Source organism: Athene cunicularia, assembly GCF_003259725.1.
Source record: "Athene cunicularia isolate RWA chromosome 2 unlocalized genomic scaffold, athCun1 chr2_part2, whole genome shotgun sequence".
NCBI classification, from domain to species: domain Eukaryota; kingdom Metazoa; phylum Chordata; class Aves; order Strigiformes; family Strigidae; genus Athene; species Athene cunicularia.
The window spans coordinates 1,495,897-1,513,108 of record NW_020799096.1 but is presented as its reverse complement, the minus strand read 5'-3'; the positions used below and the strand labels follow the sequence as shown (position 1 = coordinate 1,513,108).

The following is a 17,212-nucleotide window of genomic DNA, read 5'->3' as shown; positions in this document are numbered from 1 at the left end:
GCAAATTATTAAACAGTACAGTACTAATATTCTTTCTCAGCAGGAATGATAGATGACCGCTTCCGAGTTGTGGTTTTCAAGCGTGAGATGTGACTCCATAAAATGACGTGAACTACAAGTTGAGATGGGGAGACAACTTATTCTTTAACACAGAGAACACAGAATCCACTAAGCCTCCAAAGAGCAACATTTGAGAGATGTAACCGTTGATTTAACCAACTTTCAATGTGCAGTTCTGAACAAACCCATTTCTAACACTAACTAATGACACAAGTTTAAAAAGTTCTCTTATGTTGAAGTCTTCTGACAATACTTGCAGTAAAAGTCATGGCTGTGATTTCATGTTTGAGTCTCTGCCTATCGAGGCTGTTACCCCAGACCGCTGTATCTGCACTCGTACACTTATTCTGCTACATAAGAAAGGACCCTTGAAAGTTCACTAATAGCAGTGCACACAAAAAATACTTGCAATTCTAAACAAAGAAATACAATCAGCATGCTTTCTTATAACAGGCTATGGTGTAATTTATTGGGATACAATGCAGAAACTGGCTCTTTAAGTTTAAGAATACAACCCAAGCTAAAGCATAACCCAGGAACAGCTGAAAATGGAGCATGAAGAGAAGTTCTGTCGAGGAATCAGAGTGACTGAACCGAAGCTAGCTCTGCTACAGGTTACTTCATCACCTCTGAAGACTTTGATGCTTTAGACCAACTCCTCATGGTCTCACTTCAAATAGCTTATGCAGTATCTTTGGAATTTAAGATCTGTACTGTAGAGTGTTAATATAGGGATCTAGCCCAAATCAGTAACTACTTCAATTATTTAGGTATTTGTTAAAATATTACCTACTATCTTCTTCCTTCATCTAAACAAGATGCCTACTATTGAGGGTTTAGAAAAATATGCATTTACAATATACTGAAATTATCACAATAATAGTAATTTCCAAATAATCTGGGGCGTTTAAATGCAATGCCTTCCTAAAGCAAGAAAAAAAAACATGACATAGAATTAATTAAAGTGCTTAGCAACTATTTTTTTCTTTTACATCGTCTCAAACTGTGAATAACCAAACTCATTCCACTGGGTTGGAAGAATAAGACCAAATTCCCAGGTTTTGCTTCTGGACAATTAATAGTGTGTTACATATTTTTAAAACATCGGTCTCCTACTTATCTCCTTTACACCAGCTCATAGCTAGAAACTTACTGCCAAGCAAGAGGGAACACACGTACACAGTGAAAAGAGTCTGGCTCTCTGGTGGCACCGCATGCAGGAATCCTGCAGAAGTCTCTGCGAATTGCATCCTAACGACAGGAGTGGACTGCACATCACATGGAGAACTTAGACACACACAGAGCCTGTCTTGCCACTGCTTTTACAGCTTATGTAGATATTCGTATCAGTGGCCAGGATGTGGTGTAAAACAGTACTACTTCACCACAAGCAAGGGGAGAGCTCTGAATTAATAGGGCTTTCTTACAAAAGAGGCTCAAGTCACAAGCGAAAGGAAAATTTGGCAAATCAAGGTTATAAACTCCTACTATCACCACCTCCAGATCCCTGCTTCCACTTTCTCATGGGAAATTCTGTGCATCTTATTAAATTTACCTATCATCCAGCTTCAATCATGTCTGTCTTCAAAGTAATAAAAATTATGCCTGCACTAGTTAGCAATGCTATGCACCAGTTTAAGGTGCAAGCTTCTGTGATCAGACTATAATAACATGTGCCAGTTTCTCCCTGAATTATAGTTATTTCTGAAATAAGTTATCTTTTCCACATTCTTTCTGGCTACAGAAGGAGATGTAACAGTAATCTTTGTGCAATGCCATTTGTAAGCTAAATTTATGTTCCAGATTTGCATGTTAAGTGCCTTACTGGTAAAAGCAGCTCTCAAAGACAGCATGTTTATGCTTCCATTTGTGCTTAAATTTCAATGCTAAAGCAAAGCCAAGTGAAAAAAACAGATTATTTTAGTTCTTTTTATCTTAAGTCAAATATGGATTGCTTATTTTAATTACTGACTAAGCCTCCTTTCTGGGGGGAGAAACAACTATTGGCATTTGCAGGCTCTGCCTGGATATTATTTTACACTTGGGCAGTCTCCTCCACAGTTTGTACTCAGGACTACGTACACTTTTTAAAATCATAATGTTTAATGTGCTGTCTACTGTCTCTGCAATACCCCAAAATCATATCTAATAAACTGCATCCAGTTAGTCATATATTTTAATTACTTTATTTGGATGATGTCTGCCTTCTAAGTAAACTTTCTGTTTATAAAAGGAAGAGCATCACTACTAAAAGGGCTCATTTGTCACAATTTGAGACTCCGCTGGTTTAACTTGAAGACATATTCTGACATATATTGCCACTCTAATATGAACTACGTATCTCTTGAGAGATTTTAGCTTTGAGGCATAAATATTCACACACACATATAGATATGACCAGCAGGATTATGCTCCATGTCACGTGAATATCCATATTTTGACCAGAAGTCCATCCTACACACTTCCACAACAACACTATTTTACTCTCTTTTTTCCAAGTCCCATTATAATTTTATCTTTAAATTTCACATTATTACAGCTGCAGAAAGGATCCTGAAAATGAGGCTTTAGAAAGTCAAATACCATCAATCTACAAAATTAAATTTAAACTAGTCCCTGTACTGGTGGGTTAGGGTCATAGATAAAGAGAACCTAATGGCTTTAGCCATCAGAGGTCCCAGGCACTAAACAAAATGTAAGTAACACACTTCAGAAGAATGAAGTTTTACATTATTTATATATAAATATTTTAATATATTTATATTATATTAAATAAACACAAAAAGATGCACAAAACCTGCAAAAAAAGTCTTTTACATCTTGGCTTATATCAGTATCAAAGATGCAATTGCTTTCGTCTTTCATTCACTCTTTCTCAAAACAAATATTTTGCGATCCAAATGTCCTAATTTCTTACCTAATAAACCTTCTGCAGTCAATCACTGGGGCCTATGGGGCAGCAGAGCACGTGGCAGAGGGCAGGCGAGGCAGCAGCAGCGGGAGCCCTGGGCAGGGTAAAGCAGCCTCCAATAGGAACTTGAGGGGTGAGGGAAGGAGGTGTTCGATTACTAAACTTGATGGCAAAGCAGCTTCCTTCAAAGCGATTTCAGAGGGCATGGCTCTGGGCATGGAGACCGCTGGAAAATGACCTGAGATTCACCTAATGCCTTGTAAGCATTTTTCTTAAAAGTCTGGCCTTGTAATTCTTTCAGTTTGACAGTTATCTCTGAGATGGTTTAATAGTCTGTTTGTGATTCGATGGCAAAATATGGAAGATGAGACGAATGTAACAGGTACATTAAAACCAAGAGCTTTTCAAAAAACAGTCGAATAATCCCCTTTTCTTGCAGATTTGTACAGGGGATCCTTTGCAAGAATCATTAGAAAACTGTTAAATCTTTCCTGAGCTTGCTATTGTCCCTGCGTGTGTGCCATGATCCTACTTAGATTTTAAAAAACCCCACAAAAGCAAACAAGCAAACCCCCCAAAATACAAACAAAACAAAACAAAAAAAAACCAACAAGCAAACCACTGATTACATCATGTTTAAATGAAAAGTTGTCTGCTGGCTCAGAAGCCTCTGTGAGGGGAAAAGGGGGAGAAACAGCCCTGCAGGCCCCAAGGGGAGAGCGGGAGGAGAGCGGGAGGAGGCGGGAGGGGCTCCAGCAGCACCCCGAGATTGCCCTGGAGAGCCCCCGCTGGAGCTGGGGGGTGGGTATGTCCTGAGGGAGCTGCGGGCTGTGGGGAGCCCCCCTGGAGCCGGGGGGTATGTCCTGAGGGAGCTGCGGGCTGTGGGGAGCCCCCCTGGAGCCGGGGGGTATCTCCTGAGGGAGCTGCGGGCTGTGGGGAGCCCATGCTGGGGAGCAAATGTAGAGCAACATGCCAAAGCAGTTTCTTGGAGTCCTCTCTTAAACATTTCTTTGTTCAAATCACAAACATCCCATCCAACCCTACAGATTTTTAGATCTATAAAAGTGGAACAATACACGAAATTTGTAGTTCCTTTTCTCTTCTTTTGTTTTCTCCTTACTCTGTCCTTATTCCTTCTTGCTGCCCTTCCTCATTGTCCTTCTGTCCCCGACGCACAAAGCAATACATATAAAACTATGCATGAGGAGAGTGAACACCACCACAAACCTATTGAAGTCCACTATGCTGGAGGGTCTTGCTGTATCATTAAAGGTGAAGATGTGGTGTTTTTTTTTTCACATCTATTGCAACTAATATAAAAAAATTATAAAAATAATCATGAGAGTGGCCTTGCTATGACCATCTACAAATAGACCAAACCAAATTAAACCAAGTCTTGAATAAAAGTTTTAAATTGTTCTTTTTGTCAATGAAAAATTGGTCAACAGATTACGGTGATTGTTGCCAGTGAGGTTCAATGTCTTCTCTTTGTACCTCTTTGGCATGATTCTCCATTGTGGGAAGGTGTTCCTGTCTTTTTAGTTTCCACTCTGATTACACTAAATTACCAGAATGCTTCAAAAGAATCTATGCTCAGTTCTCAGGTGGAAGATCAGAGAAAGTAAAGATGAATAACATTGTTAACAGTAACATAAAAAGCCTTGATAAATCTACATGCAAGGTGTTTCTCATCAGCACTAAATAAAGCACATGTTTGTCTCCACTGGAAGAAATTAAACTTCATTTTTCCCAATAAAGTGTTTTCAAGTAATCATTTTTTCAGAAAGGAGTAAAAATTGTACAAATATTTTCATTAAAATGTTTTATATGTTGATCCCAGATTTTCATTATGTTTTGAATTTTGATTTAAATTCTATTGAGAAAATTCTCAAAGCAAACCCTGTTTTTGACATTGATTTCAATATTCTACATCAAAAATTGAGATTCTGGGGGGTTTTACTTTGTGATTTATATTTTGTTATTTTATACTGATTCCCATCATCTCAATGCAGCTTGTGAGCATAACTAGGAAATAATACAATCTGGAAAGTGGAAAGCATTTCAAACATCTGTAAATAATTCCAATTAGAATTAAAAAATAATAGAATACCTCTACCATACATGTGATTACTATTAGTATGCCATAATATAAAAAAATAAACACCCTTTCAAAAAGTTTAGTAATTACTGTAGCATTTCTGATGAAATAGCGAAATTATTCTTTCCTCCTTTTTTTTTTTTTTAATATTTTGAAGGTTTTTTTCTCCCCTCAAAATTTGCATTTTTAGAAGATTTTGTTCTGTTCTGAAACAGATTTTTTTAAAGAAAAAATTTGGAATTTTATCACTAGGCAGGAAGAAGTAGTATTTCTTTTCCACTGATAAGATTAGGAAGCCTCATTTAACACAATCTTTCCAAAGACGAGATCATACTCCAGTGCAAGTACAGTCTGCAACATCAGTATCGCATGACTAATCAGTCAGGAGGGAAAGACCTGTTCTTGGTACATTTAAGTCAAAATCCTTCTTTAAGCCAGCTGCTAGAAGAGGCTAGCTGGGATGATTACTAGCTGACTGAGGGACTTCCAGTTGGGACTGTGAGCTATGCACTTTCAATTAACTCTTCAGCCTGAAGGCATGAATATATACGGAAACCCACCACGTCTCTTGAAAAACCGTGTCAAGTTTACACAAAATCCAAACGCTCCCTATAATGTAGGCAGAAATTGAGCCCCAGGTTAAATCCTGAGCTCTGCTCCACCAAAACTGCTGAACCCTGTGGGGCTCTACTTGCAGCCAGCCTCGGGACTTAGCTGCCCACCTGAAATACAAGGCCAGCGAGGGCCTTCCTCTTCCAGTCCTTAGGGGAAGACTCCTGTGCTGGGAGGGTGGTTGTTGCTGCTGAGCTGATGCTAGAGCAGAGATCAAGGGAGGAGGTGAATCCATGCCAGTGATAGGTTTTCTTTCTCTGGTCCTGCTCCCTGCCCATGATGAGCCGTGGCCAGCCGGGGCACAGCACAGTGGGGAGCAGGAGCCAGACTGACATTGCCACCCCACCAGAAGGTGCCTCCTGCCTTTCACAGAGCTGCTCCTTGCAGGGCCTCGAGCCTGGGATGAGTGAGGGGTGCTCCAGCCCTGGCTGATAGTTACAAACATAGGATGGTGCAGCTGGAGGCCAAACTCTTGAACACAGCTGAGACACAACTCTGAGTTGGCCAGAGCCTTGAGAAGGGTCTACCTAAGCTTTTCTGCATAGCGTCCTCCCCAAAGTGGCTGAAAGACAAGCTTTATACAATTAAAACTAGCAGTTCAACCTCTTAAACAGAAAAAAACAACAACTAAGTGGCACTTCTCCTATGCTGCACTGCTTCCAGGTACCTCAGTGACCTTCCACGCCGCAGCGATCCCTGTGCCATGCCCCTGCGGCTTGGCTGTCAGTACCTATGCCCTCACTGCCCCCCTGCAACGGCAGCAAGGGCTCCCTCTCCACGAAACCCCAGCTCCAGCTGCCCATCCAGGAAAGATCTCCCCTGCCTCTGTCCCAGGAGGCACAACATAAGCATAGAAAAAACAGAGATGCTGATCCTTTTGGGGCAAGGCAACATCTGTCCACTGGTTTAGCTCATGCTGATCATCAAAAGCCAGTTTTCTTGAGGAAAACTCAGATCTGCTGAAGGGAAATCTCAAGTCTCAGAAATATTGTCCATCACCCACCCTGTGGTATTTACTTATAGTTCATCCCTTTTGCCTCTTTCAGAAAGTAGTATTTTAGTTTATACTTCTTTCCCATATAAATAAATATAGATGTATTTACATAGAGCAAAGCAATTCTTGATGTCGGGAAATTATTGACCTTGTGCTTTGGGTGGTTTCTGTGCATTTTTCTTTCATTCCCTCATCTATGAGCAAACATTCCTGACACAAACATCCTAATCAAGTAATTTTCAGAAGTTGAAGAATGAGTTAGAACATGTTAATTTGTGAGCCTCTATTTTATAATTTCAGCTCTTCATCTCAAACCTATAAAGTCTTATATTCTCTCATTTTACCTATCTTCAAAAAGAAGACTATTTTTCACATATTTTTCAGATTTTACCAGTAATGAAGGAGACATTTTGCTGGAGTAGACACTGTTAAAGAACGGGTGCAGTATATTATCAGAGATTTAGTTTCACAACTCAAATTTTAAACATTTAAATATGCATCAGATTGTGACTGAAATGACTGTTGTTAGACTTTAAATAAATACACACATTACAATCCTACTGCTGAATGTGCTGCACAGTAGTGATCAAAGATCATTTTGCCACTGCCTACAACTGGAAATAGAAGATGCCATTACATAAACAGGTCCAAATCAGATTTTTACAATAGTATTCTGTTAGTATAGCTGCTCATCCAATGTAAATAATTAAATCCTCTGACTCAAATCCTTTGATTTAACTCCTTTTAAAAATTAAATCCTATGAAGTCAAAATACCATGAAGCATTTCTGTCTCCTCACCTCTCTTCCTACTCTAAAAACTATCACTTCAAAAAACAGATTTCCAGAAGAGCACGAACAAGAGTTTTTAAACTACTTCTTAGAGACCTCACAGTAACTTCAAGTTATTTCCTGGCTTGTGTGAAGACAGAAGTGTAATGATTTGAAGTGTTTGGTACTTTCATTGTAATATAAGAAAAGATTATAAAGGTAAGATGGTGATTGCAAGCCTCATTTAAGCAATGTCATCGACATAATTCCTGGGCTTTTGTAGATTTTCATCTGAGAGTGTGTATTTTAAGTACCATTAAATATTACAAATAAACGCTTTTGATTTAATAATAGCCAGTAGAAGTTTGTCACAGTGTTAAAGTTACTCCAGATACTCTATCCAATCAATTGGTTGTCAAAACAAAGACATGTATCAAACTAGCCAGTATTTACTGAGCAATTATTTCATCATTCACTCCAGAGCACAATCTCTCAATTATTTTCATATCATTTCTGCCAAGAAAAGCAGATATTTGCCATTCTCAAAGGAAGACAACATCTTTTGTGATAAACTGTCTTTTCTTCTAACATTACTTAACCAACAACAATTTAGATCAACTCTGGTTTAAGCCAAAATCTTAAGGGATACCCTAGCTCTGTAACTTTTCAAAACAATGGAGATAAAATACTCCAGGTGAAATACTGTGAAGCTTTCTTCTCACCTGCACAGCCTCACATAGAGCTGTATTTCCCAAGTATTTTGTGAAAATTCTAGGACTAAGTGTTATCTCTCCAATACAGTTGCAGAAATTATCTGGTCATACAGTTAACTGAGCTAGTTTAAAAACAAGTTCAGGTAGTAGTAGCAACCTAGTTATGACAGTGCACAGTTCAGTTAGGGATCATTTACCCTACCAACACAGCACTCTTGCAGGTGCAATATAAATGTGCTGTAACTATCCACCTTATTCTACTGTTTCCTTTTGCCCTGCAAATACTGAAAATATGAGGGGTAAGTGATGGCAGATCCAGACTTAGTTCTAGTATTTGCAAAGTAAGCTGAAACTTGTATCAAGGGATCTCTCAAGAAACTAATAGAATATGTTTTGTTGAGGCTGTTTTAAGCAGGTGAAATTCTGATAAAGATGTAATGAAACTGCATGTATATCACTTTTTTTTTTTTTTTTCCCCCCCAAGGTATATTCAGTCCAAGTAAAACCAGAGGGAGACAAAATACAGAAGTTTGCTTCAAACTCCTACTGCACTGATATTTTGAGAAAAAGAATTCATCCCATTACTTGCTGCATGTATGTAAAGAGAGTTGTCAACATAACTTCACTTGTTGCATGCTATTGAAATATTTATTTGACACTGGTTCCATGTGTGCATCTGTACAGTCTTCTAATGATAGCAAAACATTTACATCACCTATGAAGTAAGTCTACTGTGGTACAAATGTGGTAGTACACAATAAAACTTGCTATACTGACATTAGGGCTATCATTGTAATAGATTTGATGATTTCTACTACTGAATTGACCATAATTTTGAATACTATGATGTTATTATTGCTGATAGAAAAAAAAAATCAAATGTTTTTGACTGTTCAAATGCAACTGAATATTTGAAGACATTGCTTTAAGCAAGATAAGCAGTGGAAAACTAGTGTTGTAAGCAGATCTTCTGGACACACTGTTATTTTTCTTATAGTCCCTGCAGGCTAGCCTATGAAACTGTGCAAAGATTTTTTTGGGAGACAGTACCAAAGAATCTTGTCACACAAACTCTCCTTGTTTTCTTCAAACTGAAGAATAGACCAGAGGCAGATCAATTATTTGGGAGAAGAGGATGAAGTGTTATCCGTCATTCCTCAATAAGGCAAGCCCAAGAAGAGCAATTAATCATCTTTACTGAAACATAACTAAATCCTTTTCTATTTGCAGATGGATTTAACTGAATGCATCCAGAAAGGTATCGCTCAACTCAGCAAAAAATTAGAAGTGTGCAAGAAAGCCCTAATGATTGTCTTAACTGAAGACTTACATTCTTATCACACTAATGTTTTTATATCAGTAGGCCTATATTGATTTTTATTACCTCAAGATTTGGTTTATGCTGTTTTCAGTCCTGGACATGCCTGCTAAAAATATTAATATAGATTAAAATTGATGGTTTTGTGGATGCCATACTGCTACTAAGAGAGGAAAATTTGGAAAGGCTTCTCAGTCTGAAATTTATAGCACCCATTAAGAGAGTGTACTTTATATAATTACAGCTGTGGGGGAGGAGGTTTGCCATACATCATGATGTCAGTATATCATATGGTGAAACCAGTGTAACAAGCTATTGCAGCTTTAATCATGGAGGACCTTTCCCTTACCTTTCCATTTCTTTTCCATCAAATTCTACATGAATCCCCTTTCAGTTTTTTGCTCTCGGTTTTAGAGAATATGATCCACAATCGAAGACACATGTTAAACACAATCAAAATTCAAAAATCAAATCAAAAAATGACAAAAGGCGCTATGGTTAAACTCGGTAAAAATACGTAGAATGCATCAGTGATTTAGTGCACTTTAGTAGGCTTATTTTTGATGAAGATTTGTCTCGCATTATGCACCTGAGGTCCACTGGTGTACTAAAAATGTTCAAGTATTTAATGGAACAGAGGTTGAAGTCACATGTCAAGGCACAAATTAGAGCACTAAACTTGCAACATGGGTGCAGGTTACTCCATTAGTTTCTTCTCTTTGCCTGCCAGGCGTGCATGTAGAATTGGAAGCTTTGTGAATATGGTGGCCAGTAAAGCTCCAGTGTGGACACACAGTCCTAGAGCCCTTGCAGTAGTAAATTAAACCTCTGTCTTCAATTTGTGCTGCATTGGCCTTTAATGTAAAAGGAACCAGACTGTGCTAAATTTGAAAACTACAGTCCCTTAACACCTTGTTAGTTTTGCTCTAAGTAGGAGTAGGGCTAGTTCCAGCACCTCTTCTACGCCTTTGGGAAGGTGTTAGGTCTGCAATGATTGCTGATTTACCAGCACACGTGCAACTGAAGTGCTGGGACATGCAGTGGAAGCACCAGAGTGTAGTGGGGTTAAGTTCAGAACCTGGGAGGATTGCCAATGGCAACAGGCAGCCAGCACTAGTGTAATCTCTTCCAGTGACAGTTACTGATCACCTTAAAGTACAGTATCGGGAATCTTTCTGTTTCTGTATCCAGAGACTACCACACCCACAATTTCTACTTTTCCTACTGTCACATCCCCTTGCCACTTGAAAGCTCTATGTAAACGTGTGGCAATGTTGGAGATAATAATCAGAGGACTAATTGTAAAAGAAAGTAAAGACAAGTGTCAGATTCAAATAATTTTGTTTGATTATAAACAGAATAAATACAGCACGACTTATTCTGTGCTTCTCCTTTCAAGCCAAGAAGTAAAACATTTGTGTGAACTCTACTCATGATGTATATATTATATATACATGGAACACAATATGAAAATAGCAGTATGTAGTTCATATTTTAAACTTTCTGATGTCTGAACAATTCAGAACTGTTATCACATGTGTACATGATCACAGGGAGAAATAATATTTTTTAAAACAAAGTAGATGTATTACTTAATTTTCAGTTTTTATTGTGATTTAGAAACTTGGAAATACCAGATGTGCTTTGAAGTGGAACCCACTGTGGATTAGATACTTGAATAAGTAAAGGACATAAAAATAACTTTTAGAAAAGAAGTGGGGGAGAAGCCCTGAGTAGGTCCAAGGAGCAATTCTGGTAATCCCTCTAATAATTTACTTGTGGATGTAGAGTGGTTGCCAGGGTGACATATCTCTGTGCTGATATAAGATTTCAGTGGTTCTTCACAAAAGCACAACTCTTGCCTCAGTCAAGGGGAGGAGTGAAGCTGCAGTCACAGCATAGGTAACTAACCTGATTGCAAACTAGGAATCTATTGTCAGCGGCATGTAGCCTGGTGCACGCTAATCTTACCCGCTGAGAAGAGGAGACACTTCTTAGTATGCAAAGTGCATCCAAATTACGGTTAAGCTGGTTTCAAACACTCCTATAACACTATCCTGACTTTGTCCCTCTTTCCACCATGCAGCCTTCTAACAGCTTCTGCAGTTTTTTTCTGAGAGCAATTGAAAAAGAAATTTAAAAAGTCAGGTAGGAAATGGTAAAAGAGTAATAAATTAAATCCATACATATAAAAATAATAACTTAAGGAGTTGTTTGCTATTAACACTGCACTGCTGAAGTTAATGAAGATGACTTTTCATTTTGCCACTTTTGATGTTTTAAGGGGTCCATGGTATTATCTAGTGCAAGGCTGTTCAGCCTCAGCAACTGCAGGAGCTATACATTAATCTTGGTGCATTCCTTACCCTCTCCCTTCTCCACGGCTGTGAGAGCAGATTGCACATCTTGCAAACCTATATGTCCTAGAAGCATATCCCATCTTTTCATGTGGTCCCAGAGGCAGGCCCCAGTTCTGCGTTGCTTGCAAACACAGGAAGAAATAGTTGCTGCCTGAATGTCAGTTTTGTGTTTCCAGAGGGTAGAATGGGAACAACCTACAGGACACACTGGGCTCATGGTTGGACCACACTGACTTATATCTGTGGGGATTACTGCCAATAATATGAAATAGATTCTGCTGCTCAGTACAAACTCGGATAAAACAGTTTGCTAAATAGGGACTTGTGTGTCAGTATCTGCAATTATGTTTAAGTATGTGAGTAAATGATATTTTGAGCAGCACCCTCCATTTCCAAACAAAAATATTCCATTGCACCTGTAACACACAATGACATCATCAAATATCCTTTTTATGCCAGTTCTCAAACGATTTTTTTTTTTCTAAGTGTCCTTTGTTATTCTCTGTGAAAATAATTATATTATCAGGAGCTGTCAATTTACAAAAAGGCACAAAGTGTTGCAGAAGTAGATTTGCTGGCACTGATAATACATGAGATTTGTTTACTTTGGTGAATAAATGAAAGAAACAAGTTACATTCCCTTGACAGACTGTCATGCTGATAGACTTTTCTTCACAAAGAAGGAATTTCTCAGAAGTAGAATTGAAAAAAACCCTTTTTCAGCTTCCATTCACTTATCCACCATAATCTAACATGTTGGCAACCAGAAACAACAAAGTATATGCATATGAAAGTGGGTGTCTCTGTATGTGAGAAACTGGATAAGCACTACTCACAACTCTTATGAAAACAGAAAAATAGCTCAGAGGTCCCTTATATATATGTGTGTGTGTATATATATATTTTTAGAAAAATGCAAATATTGCCCATAACTACTGTTAGCAAGGCAGGTAAAAGATCAGACCATTGATCAAGCCTGAACAATTCTTGCTATATATTGCTGGTTCTTTTTGGTAGAACATGTTGCCCATCCTTGTACAATAAAAGAATAACAGTGCTACTCAAACTGCATTTAAAAAGCTATAAAGAAAGAAATTGCATTTTAAATGACCATTAAGAAACATTTCAGATTGCAAGATCAATTCTGCAGCTGAGAAGAGGAATGAAATCCTGTCACTAGACTCATCCAAAATTGAACTCTGAAATGGGCTGGAAAATATACTGCTGAACCCTTTGCCAATAGGAAAATGTATTAAATCAATGAAATAATATTTAGGTAATTACATTTTTATAACCTGAGGTAAGAAAAAGAATGCGATTTGTCATAAACAATGAGAAGTGCATTCCAACTTTTTGATAAAATAATCAAAAGCAAAATACCACTGTTCCTGCCTGGATTCTTTATTTTCCTCTGTGTATCCATTCCTAAGAAGTGATCTCTAACTTTGCTGCTAATATGTGAGGAACTTCTATCTCATATGTGTAGAAGAGTTGCTTAGAAGTTTTGTCAATTACTGTCTTTTCTATCGAAAAACACCAGTTCATCTAAAAGTAATACATATCAGCAAAATGTGGCTATAGTTATAATTCGGCATAAGAGAAAATTTAATTTACATAAAGTGAATCACTGTTGTAATACTTTGGGAAATAAATATTTCTAATTAGCATTTTAAAATTAAAAATTTTAATTTCTAAACAGCTTTTAAATTCATAAGTTTTGAAGTCTTAGTGTAATGCCTTAATGTTGGCAAAAAGAAATATTAAGGACACTTAAAAAATATATATATATATATATATATATATATTTATTTTTTTTTCCAGAGAAATGTTTTTCATTCTGCTTTTTAAAATGGGAAAAAATATGTTATTTTCTATGAAACAAAGAAGGAACTTCTCTTTCTTTTTGTTATATATGTACATTTATGCTACATAAAGTCTATATATGCTTCCTTCTCCTTTAAGCAAATTGGCCAGGACATGATAAAGAAAAATGTGTACAATAAATACTTGTATGAGAACAAATGTATTTTGTTGTTGTTGATGATGATGTCCTGTATAGAGCCATGGATTATAACAAAACTCAGAGAGATTTATTTATCTTTGAATTTTCAAATCAGGTTTAAGTGGGTCAACAACTCCCAAAGATACTAGCAGCAGACAAGGAGCTGGACCACCTTACCTTCACTTCCTAAAAAAAATGAGACTGAAAGCTAAATCTTGGTCAGGATAAATTCCTTGTTGAAATCAAAATGAGTTGAAATCAGAGAGTTTAGTGAGATTAATTAAATACTGGTGACACTATTAAGTTTAGTTATAAATGCAATTTTCCCATTCACAGCAGAAGATCTAACTCTTAATTTACATAAACGTGGCCTGTTTTCAGTTAGAGTGAATTCTAGAAGAAAAAAGCCTGTGACTGAACTCTTGCAAAATACTTAAATATGCGCTTCATTTAAGTGGTCCCATTGTCTTCATTTTGCTTACAGTATGTGGGGAAAAAAATTACTGGTCACAAGGGCAGCATGAAGTGTAAGCAGATATAAGAATAAAACAATAATCAGTGCAGTTTTAAAATCCGTACATCTGTCAGGAAAATATTTTCAGTGTTATTGGCAAAAACTAGTTACACAGTTATCTCCTATCCATCAAATATAGATATGAATAAACATTCTTCCTTTTCAGAATGCCTAGTCAGATACACCCCTATCAGGATGCAACAGTTGATGTCAAATGATTAAAGTGTTTTCAAATAAATGCACATCTTGTAAAACATATTAAAGAGGACAAGCATATGGTCTACAAATTCTGTCACTTTTTTCTAGGTTGTATGTTCTACATACACATTAGTCTCTATTAGAAATGATAGTACCAAGAGTAAAATGGGTTTATTATTTGCTGCAGTGTCTTCTTCAGAGTTAGAAAAGCATTGTTCTACATTAAATATTAAAAGCTTTGCAAGACTTTAAGGAACCTGTAAAACTGTTCCAAATTAAAATATTATCATCCATCAGTAATCTCTTGAACAAATAAAATGCATTTATTACTTGTTTCATATTCATAAATGCCATTGGTTTAATTAAAATATTTGAAAAGTATAAAGCACAGATTTTTTTCCACAACTAAGCTTGAATTAAACATGCAAATGTCTCCTAGCCATGACTTATGGCGAATAATTGACTTAAAGAGAAAAAAAAATGGGCAATAATTTACATCTTATCTGGTTTTCCCTATCAAAAAATCAATAGAAGCCAGGTGGAGAACAGAATGTTAAAAGTTCCAGATTCCAAGGATTTTCTAAGTTTGCATAATAAATGTGACAACCCTCCTGCAGCATTCCTTTTATCACATTAGTTCCACAAACCAGTTTATCTGAGTGTATTGTTCACACAGAAAAATTTCTCATTTATTTATAATTGCCTAATCAACGGCATAGCAGCATCTTTGCATTATGCTGTAAGGACCTTTGATGAAGCTTTCGAAATCTGCATAAACATTAATAATTTGAAGCCCTAATTAATAAGAATTAAAAAATAAACTTCAAAAGGAACCAAAAAGCAGGTTTTGATTTGCTTTGTACAAACTATATGGTATACTTTCATCACCTCTTCAGTTTTCTGTTTATATATTTTTCACTGAAAAGCAGTAAGCATGGAAACTTTATTAGAAGGAAGAGTTTAGTGGCATCCAATAAGCATAAGAATATTTTCTGACATTTAAATATATAATAGTGAACAAAAAAACCGATGCTGGTTAAGTTCATTTTCCAAATAAAATGTTTTGCAATTCAAAATCACTCTGACTTAGAGAACTCCTTGATACAATCAAATATTTCATTACTAAAGTATTTTTTTTTAAAAAACAGTCACATTTCTTCATGCAAAAATGGTGCTACCATGGATGGAATTACGAATCTTTCGAAGTCAACGGAGTCATGAGAACATAAAGCTGAAATAAATGAGCTAGGAAATCACGTGCAGCAGCACAGAAAGAGAGAAATAATACTGGATGAAATCAACATTATCTGTCTCAGATATGAACTATGCAGAACTGTGCACAGACGGGAAAAAAAACAAGTCCCAATGTAAGAAGAGCCTTTTGTCCCTATCAAGAGATGGAAAGTATCAAATAAAAAATGCATGGCATTATGCTCTCTGGTCTTCTGCATAGCTACACCAGAAGTGCTAAACAGAAACAGAGTTGAACGTATTTCCAAAGCCTCAGAGGATATTTGTACAGATTTCTATTTCATTAACTCTTCCCTTTCTCCTTCATCTCTTACCCCATGTTTAGGGGAAACTCAGACATCAAGATGTGAACATTTTCTACAGCTCTGACTGGAAGGTCGTGAATTTACTGACCTGCAAATATACTCTTTAAAGTAGAGGAGGATATACAAGGAAATTCTAAATTATTATTTTTAGAGATCCCCAAATTCATTAAAACACAAGGGGGGAGGTGGAGGTGGGGGAAGTAAAGGAACTCCAGTATTTATTTTTCTGTGTGATTTCTACATAAAATATAGTTTATCTGATGTTTCCTGGCCCTAAGCTGTAAATTTACAACACTGAACGAATCCAGTAGAGTGTAGATCAATTTACATCCCCTATATGGCCTAGCATCTGAGAGCTCTAATATGCTACTTGCTCTATAAACCCAAACCAAAGAAATAGTTACACCTGTTCTATTTCAAGAACCTACACAATGTGAACTCTTCAAGAGACAAACAACAAACACTGTCGGACAGAACAACAAGCAAATAGGTCAGCACATCAGTGCACAGCAGCCTTAACACCAGACAGATGTTAGCAAGCATAATGGGAAGCAAAGTTAGGAAAAGTATTTTGAAGGCAGAAAACGAGGCAGTGTGATAAAGGTGCCTCACAAATGCAGTATTAAATAGGAGACATGGCAGAAGATACTTGGTTTGGGGTAAGAGGAATAAAAAGGACAGATGAGAGAAGTTGATAACTTTTTTTTAAGGTCAATTTTTACTCTTAAACAATCCCACAAAATTAAGTCTAAAAGTAAGGCTCTTAATATAAAAAATGATCCCAAAACCAAACTAACAAAAAATTCTCTGGCAGTATTTTAAAAAGTGCCTATAATTACAAAAAGGAAAAGAGATAGCTTATTTGTGGTCTCCATTACAATATATGTAATATATGTGCGGTACAAAGATTATTAAAACTTATTACTTTTATTATTAAAATTATTATTTAAACTGGCTGTAACCCTATAAATTAATGGAAAATATTGCGCTAATTTCATATACCATTCAAAATGTCAAAATAATTTGAATAGATCAACAGAGCATAAATTCCACAATGTGAGTTCATGCCTATCAAGTAACAGGTCTGCATGATATAAGAAAACACAA

At 36.7% G+C, this 17,212-nt stretch overlaps 1 protein-coding gene across 2 annotated transcripts in view; it reads right to left on the bottom strand.

Annotated features, from left to right (window-relative positions):
- CNTNAP2 (contactin associated protein like 2) overlaps positions 1-17,212 on the bottom strand; it is a 1,177,736-nt gene that overhangs the window by 1,000,947 nt on the left and 159,577 nt on the right. Inside the window, exon 1 of one of the 2 annotated variants that reach the window (XM_026844013.1) lies at positions 2,978-3,045. The exons of the other annotated variant lie outside the window; for it this stretch is intronic. The gene's annotated coding sequence lies outside the window, so the exon portion shown is untranslated. Of the gene's footprint in view, positions 1-2,977; positions 3,046-17,212 lie in introns of those variants that run through there. 2 annotated transcript variants of the gene reach the window in all.